We start from the raw sequence: 6611 nt of genomic DNA on the forward strand, positions 1-6611 counted from the left end.
AAACTCAAATGCAAAAAGGAAGCCTACAGAGGGTAAAAGTAAGGGCAGGTAGCCTGGGAGGAATACAGAGAAATCGCCCAAGCAGTCTGGGATCAAGTTAGGAAAGGAAAAGACCTGATAGAACTAAACCCGGCCAAGGACATCAAGAACAACAAGAAGAGTTTCTATAGGTGTGTAGAGATCAGTGATGAGTGGTGTTCCTCAGGGGTTGGTATTGGGACTGGCACTGTTTAACATCTTTGTTGGCGACATGGACTGTGGAATCGAGTGCACCCTCAGCAAGTTTGCCAATGACACCAAGCTGTGTGGTGCAGGTGACACGCTGGAGGGAAGGGATGCCATCCAGAGGGACCTTGGCAGGCTTGAGAGGTGGGCCTGTGCGAACCGCATGAAGTTCAACAAGGCCAAGTGCAAGGTCCTGCACATGGGTTGTCTTGATTGACGAAAAGGTCAACATGAGCCGGCAGTGTGCGCTTGCAGCCCAGAAAGCCAACCATGTCCTGGACTGCATCAAAAGAAGTGTGACCAGCAGGTCGAGGGAGGTGACTGTGCCCCTCTACTCCATGCTCGTGAGACTCCACCTGCAGTACTGTGTCCAGCTCTGGGGCCCCCACTATAAGAAAGATACTGAGTTGTAGCAAGTCCAGAGGGAGGCCACGAAGCTGATTAGAGGGCTGGAGCACCTCTCCTATAAGGACAGGCTGAGAGAGTTGGGGTGGTTCAGCCTGGAGAAGAGAGGGCTCCGGGGAGAACTAATTACAGCCTTCCAGTACCTAAAGGGGGCCTACAGGAAAGATGGTGAGGGACTGTTTATCAGGGAGTGTAGTGATAGGACAAGGGGTAATAAGTTTAAGCTGAAGGTGGGTCGATTTAGATTAGATATTAGGAAGAAATTCTTCCCTATGAGGGTGGTGAGGCACTGGCGCAGGTTGCCCAGGGAGGTTGTGGATGGCCCATCCTTGGAAGTGTTCAAGGCCAGGTTGCATGAAGCTTTGGGCAATGTAGTCTAGTGAAGAGTGTCCCTGCCCATGTGTAAAAGAAATCTACCAGACGTGAGTTAGCCTCGGTTTGCTTTATTGCAGTGCTGGATGCCCAGGGGAAACAGCTCCACCCAACGTGCATACAGGTTATTACCAACACACAGGTTATATAGAATCAAAATATACATATTCATAATTTTTCTCAGAAAAGGCAGTCCTATGATAATAATTTCTTAGAATCCATTTCCATATTCTCTTCCCTGTCACGCATGCTCAGTGATTTGAGTCGGTGGTCCTCAAGGGGTCTCCGGTGGTCGTCAGTGGTCGCACACCCGTGTCCGCTGGATGACCCTCTTCTTGCAGGCATGTGCAGTATCCTTGCTGTGGATACACCCGTCTGTAACAACTTACTTCATAAAATTAATATTCCCGGGCCTATTGTCCGGCTGGGTAGGGACTGTACCTGGAACATACCAGGACTGTACATTGACATGATCAGTTAGCTTCATTACCTGTTACCTTGATTACAAACTCCTTTCCCATAATTATAGGCTTTGGAACAGTTCTAGGCCTTAAGCAGCTTTCTAGTTAACATGAGTTTTCTTATAGCTAAGCTTCTATAATTTCTACACCATGGCAGGGGGGTTGGAACTAGATGATCTGGGAAGCAGCACTGCGGAGAAAGACCTGGGAGTCCTGGTGGACAGCAAGATCTCCATCAGCCAGCAAAGTGCCCTTGTGGCCAAGAAGGCCAATGGTATCCTGGGGTGAATTAAGAAGAGCGTGGCCAGCAGGTTGAGAGAGGTTACCCTCCCTCTCTGCTTTGCCCTGGTGAGGTCACATCTGGAATATTGTGTACAGTTCTTTGCCCCTTGGCCGAGGAAGTGTTTGCACTGGGTGTCTCTCTGCCCGCCTGCCTGCCTGCCTGCCCCTGAGAGGGAGAGAGGCAGCAGGCCCTTCCTCGGATGGTGCTTGGCAGGTGCTCACAGCCCAGGGGAGCAGAAGACAGCACAGAAGAAAGAGAGAGACAAGAGAGTGAGAAACAGGCAAGTTAGGCAAGGGCCATGATTTCAGAGAGCCCAGGCGTGCCTCTTCCTGCCTTTCTTTGCAGCTGGAGGCACGGAGGCTCAGTCTCTCTGAAAGTGATGGCCAGGATCTCCATGCTCAGTCCATTACCGTCCTCTGGGTTCCCGGGGGCCCTTCTGCAGCAGCTTTAGCAGGGGAGGCACGTTCTCCCGCAGTAGCGGCTGGAAATGCCAGAGAGGTCACAGCACCCAGAGTTGATGGGCACTCCCTGACAGCTGAGGATGCTGCCAACGGCAGCGGAGGTGGAGGAGCCCACAACGGTGTTCTGCGGGAAGGAGCTGAGGATGGGGCCGGGCAGGGTCACCACCACGGGGGAGGGCTCAATGACGACGGTGGAGTTCTGGCACTGCCTGACGCAGGGCTCGTTGCAGCTGTTGGCCAGCGGGGTCGGGCCACAGGGCTGGCAGGGCAGGCACTGGCTGTAGCAGGACATGTTGCGGGGATGGAGGTGCACCTGGAGAGAGGGCAGGGAGGAGCATGGGGAGCGCGTGAGGAGCAGCACCGCACCCCACCATGAGGGAGCCGAGGCACGTGCTGGGTGAGGACCCAGAGGCTGTGCAGGGGGGACCCACGCGCCGCTTCGCCTGTCCCCTTGGGCACTGTGCAAAGAGAGCCAGGCCCAGGAAAGCTCTTTCCTAACCAAGAACCCCAGAGTCCCCTCAGCCCAGACCCAGCCCCTCTCCACGCCACACCTTCTCCCCGCTTCCCCTCCCAGGACAGGCACCCCCCAGCCCCGGTGCAGGACAGAGCTTCCAACTCACTTGCTTCCGAAGGAGAAGAAGAGGAGCGAAGCGAATGAGAGAGTGAAGAGCTGGGATGGCTTTTATACTGGTCCTGCCGTGCCCCAGGTCCAGAGGAAGCCTCTGTGGAAGTAATAATTTTCTGAGAAGCTCATCTCAAATGCAAAACATCCCAGCTAATGATACGGGCTGTGTTTTGGTTTCCTGATGCCTTTTCATTTCCTTGTTTGGCCGTACCCACTCCCCCTTGAAGGCTCCTTTTCAGTGCTGAGGTGGGAGGCCCAAGGATTCCTGGGACAGGAGCACACTGGTGCCAGCAGAAGATGAGTCCCAAGTGCCCTGAGGGGTCGCGGGCAGGACGTTGGCCCGGGGCACTCGTGCGGGCTTGTTTGCAGCCCCACTGGCAGGAAGGGCCCTGCTGCTCTTGGCCCTGCAATCCTCACCCGGATGCCAAAGGGCTGCTGGGCGGGACAATGTGTCGCGTCCTCTTTCTCCCACCCTCCAAGCTCTCTTGAAGATCACCGCTCATTGCTTCCACAGGTGGGTGGTCAATGATGCTGCTTTTGACTCTTTCTCTCCCTGAGGTGCATTAAGAAGAGTGTTGCCAGCAGGTGGAGGGAGGTTAGATGGCCCTAGTGAGGCCATATCTGGAGAAATGTGTACAGTTCTGGGCTCCCCAGTTCAAGAAAGACAAAGAACGACTGGAGAGAGTCCAGTGGAGGGCTGCAAAGATGATCAAGGGACTTGAGTATCTCTCTTACGAGGAAAGGCTGAGAGAGCTGGGTCTGTTTAGCCTGGAGAAGAGAAGAGAAGACAGAGAGGGGATCTTATTAATGCTTCTAAATACCTGAAGGGTGGATATCTAGAGGAGGGGGCCAGACTCTTCTCAGTAGTGCCCAGGGACAGGACAAGGGGCAACGGGCACAAACTGGAACACAGGAAGTTCCATCTGAATATGAGGAAAAAGCTTTTTTACTTTGAGGGTGACCGAGCACTGGGACAGGCTGCCTAGAGAGGTTGTGGAGTCTCTTTCTTCTGGAGGTGTTCAGAACCTGCCTGAGCGCAAACCTGTGCAACATGCTCTGAGTGATCCTGCTTTAGCAGGGGGGGTTGGACTAGATTATCTCTAGAGATCCCTCCCAAACCCTACCAACCTGTGAATCTTTGAGGTCCCTTCCAACCCAAACCAGCCTATGATTCTATGATTCTCCGAAAAAAAGAACTTGTAAATGCTATCAATAATAGGGATGGCAAGTACCTTAACAGAGCCCTGGTGAAACTGGATTGTAGAAATGAGGTAGATGCAGCTGTAAAACGGTTTGAATCTGCTGTGTTATGGGTGGGGAAGCAGGGGGTCATGGGACCCTGGCCAGACCAAATTGCTGTGGGGATCTCTGTTTCTCACGGACATCAGCCCACCATCAACAATCTATAAAGTGTGACGTGATGGTCCGAATGACAACATTCCTGCACCTATTTGCAGTGAGCAGGTGTTTTGGGGTTCCAAAGGACTGCAAAGCACAGCTTATGTGGTTACCGGGTGACCATCTAGAGCGCTAGCACTCGGGAAGTTGTGGGTTTGGTTTGTGGGTGTTGAATTATTGATGGAGCCACAGAGATGACTCTGAATAGCCAAGTTCAAATTCAGAGAAATAATATCTAGTATTGTTTGTGGTGTTTCCTCAGTGAATTACCTGATTCTAAACACTTTGGGTGACACTATGATTAAACCTTTGGTTCCTGGAAGATCTGCGTGGCTTTGTGATTGTGTCTCGAGGGTCTGTTCACCATACTGCCTACAAACCCTGTGATACTTGGAACCTTTCTGCTGTCCTTCGTCCTGAGGTTAGACCTCGCCTGTTCTTTCCCAGTGGGACCTGACTCCAAGGTCTTGGCGGAGATCTCAAACTAGGAACGTACCATCGGGCAGATGTGGGCAGCTGCCCATGAGAAGGAGGTTTCTACCACAGAAAGTTAGATCACTGAAGACTTTCCTTCAGGTATGGAGGACCAGGATGGGCTGCACAGACACATGTCCTGGCTAAACTTAGTAACCACCCAATTACCCATTAGGAGAAAGTAATTTCCAAGCCTGCAGATCTGATCTGTCACAGTCTCCATCTGGAGCTTTTCCTTGAAACGACCCCTGACATGCTGGGGCCTGTAAGAGCAAGCCACAGGGAGAGTGGCCCTGCTGAAGCAAGAGCCGCCCACCAGGGAGGGCTGACAGGTGCTGATGGATGCAGAACCAGCTCCCAGTGCCACCACCACCAGCCAGAGGGGCCGAGAAGATGGACTCCTCACTCGGGCAGCGATTGGGCTTCCCAAGCCCAAGCGTGGCATGCTCGAAGGCTGAGGAGGGCATTAGTGTGCAGGGATGCAGCAAGACAGGCCCTGAGGGCTGCTGGCCCTGCAGGAGCCGGGGACATCTTCCTCAGCTGCGAGAGACAGTGGCTTGAAAGATGCCCACTGCCTGTGCCTCACCCTCCCCTTCCTCCAGGAATGCCGATGGCTCTCCTTTACGCCTGCAAGATCTCCCCAGAGCGACGCCTTTCTCTCGGGAAGAGAGAAGGACCACACAGAGGCCCAGGCTGGGATGCAGCAAACCTTTAATGAGTTGAAAGAGGGAAAGGAGGTCCTCTGAGTGGGGGCCACACTACAGGGAGCACCAGGGGTAGCTAGGAGTCTTTGCCCCTTGGCCGAGGAAGTGTTTGCACTGGGTGTCTCTCTGCCCGCCTGCCTGCCTGCCTGCCCCTGAGAGGGAGAGAGGCAGCAGGCCCTTCCTCGGATGGTGCTTGGCAGGTGCTCACAGCCCAGGGGAGCAGAAGACAGCACAGAAGAAAGAGAGAGACAAGAGAGTGAGAAACAGGCAAGTTAGGCAAGGGCCATGATTTCAGAGAGCCCAGGCGTGCCTCTTCCTGCCTTTCTTTGCAGCTGGAGGCACGGAGGCTCAGTCTCTCTGAAAGTGATGGCCAGGATCTCCATGCTCAGTCCATTACCGTCCTCTGGGTTCCCGGGGGCCCTTCTGCAGCAGCTTTAGCAGGGGAGGCACGTTCTCCCGCAGTAGCGGCTGGAAATGCCAGAGAGGTCACAGCACCCAGAGTTGATGGGCACTCCCTGACAGCTGAGGATGCTGCCAACGGCAGCGGAGGTGGAGGAGCCCACAACGGTGTTCTGCGGGAAGGAGCTGAGGATGGGGCCGGGCAGGGTCACCACCACGGGGGAGGGCTCAATGACGACGGTGGAGTTCTGGCACTGCCTGACGCAGGGCTCGTTGCAGCTGTTGGCCAGCGGGGTCGGGCCACAGGGCTGGCAGGGCAGGCACTGGCTGTAGCAGGACATGTTGCGGGGATGGAGGTGCACCTGGAGAGAGGGCAGGGAGGAGCATGGGGAGCGCGTGAGGAGCAGCACCGCACCCCACCATGAGGGAGCCGAGGCACGTGCTGGGTGAGGACCCAGAGGCTGTGCAGGGGGGACCCACGCGCCGCTTCGCCTGTCCCCTTGGGCACTGTGCAAAGAGAGCCAGGCCCAGGAAAGCTCTTTCCTAACCAAGAACCCCAGAGTCCCCTCAGCCCAGATCCCAGCCCCTCTCCACGCCACACCTTCTCCCCGCTTCCCCTCCCAGGACAGGCACCCCCCAGCCCCGGTGCAGGACAGAGCTTCCAACTCACTTGCTTCCGAAGGAGAAGAAGAGGAGCGAAGCGAATGAGAGAGTGAAGAGCTGGGATGGCTTTTATACTGGTCCTGCCGTGCCCCAGGTCCAGAGGAAGCCTCTGTGGAAGTAATAATTTTCTGAGAAGCTCAT

General features: G+C 54.9%; 2 pseudogenes; both read right to left on the reverse strand.

Annotated features, from left to right (window-relative positions):
* Positions 1–2193: 2193 nt before the first annotated feature.
* LOC142599759 (feather keratin Cos2-3-like) lies at positions 2194–2961 on the reverse strand (annotated as a pseudogene).
* Positions 2962–5842: 2881 nt separating this feature from the next.
* LOC142599760 (feather keratin Cos2-3-like) lies at positions 5843–6611 on the reverse strand (annotated as a pseudogene).

The sequence above is a fragment of the Balearica regulorum genome, unplaced genomic scaffold (assembly GCF_011004875.1).
Source record: "Balearica regulorum gibbericeps isolate bBalReg1 unplaced genomic scaffold, bBalReg1.pri scaffold_119_arrow_ctg1, whole genome shotgun sequence".
Classification (NCBI taxonomy): domain Eukaryota; kingdom Metazoa; phylum Chordata; class Aves; order Gruiformes; family Gruidae; genus Balearica; species Balearica regulorum.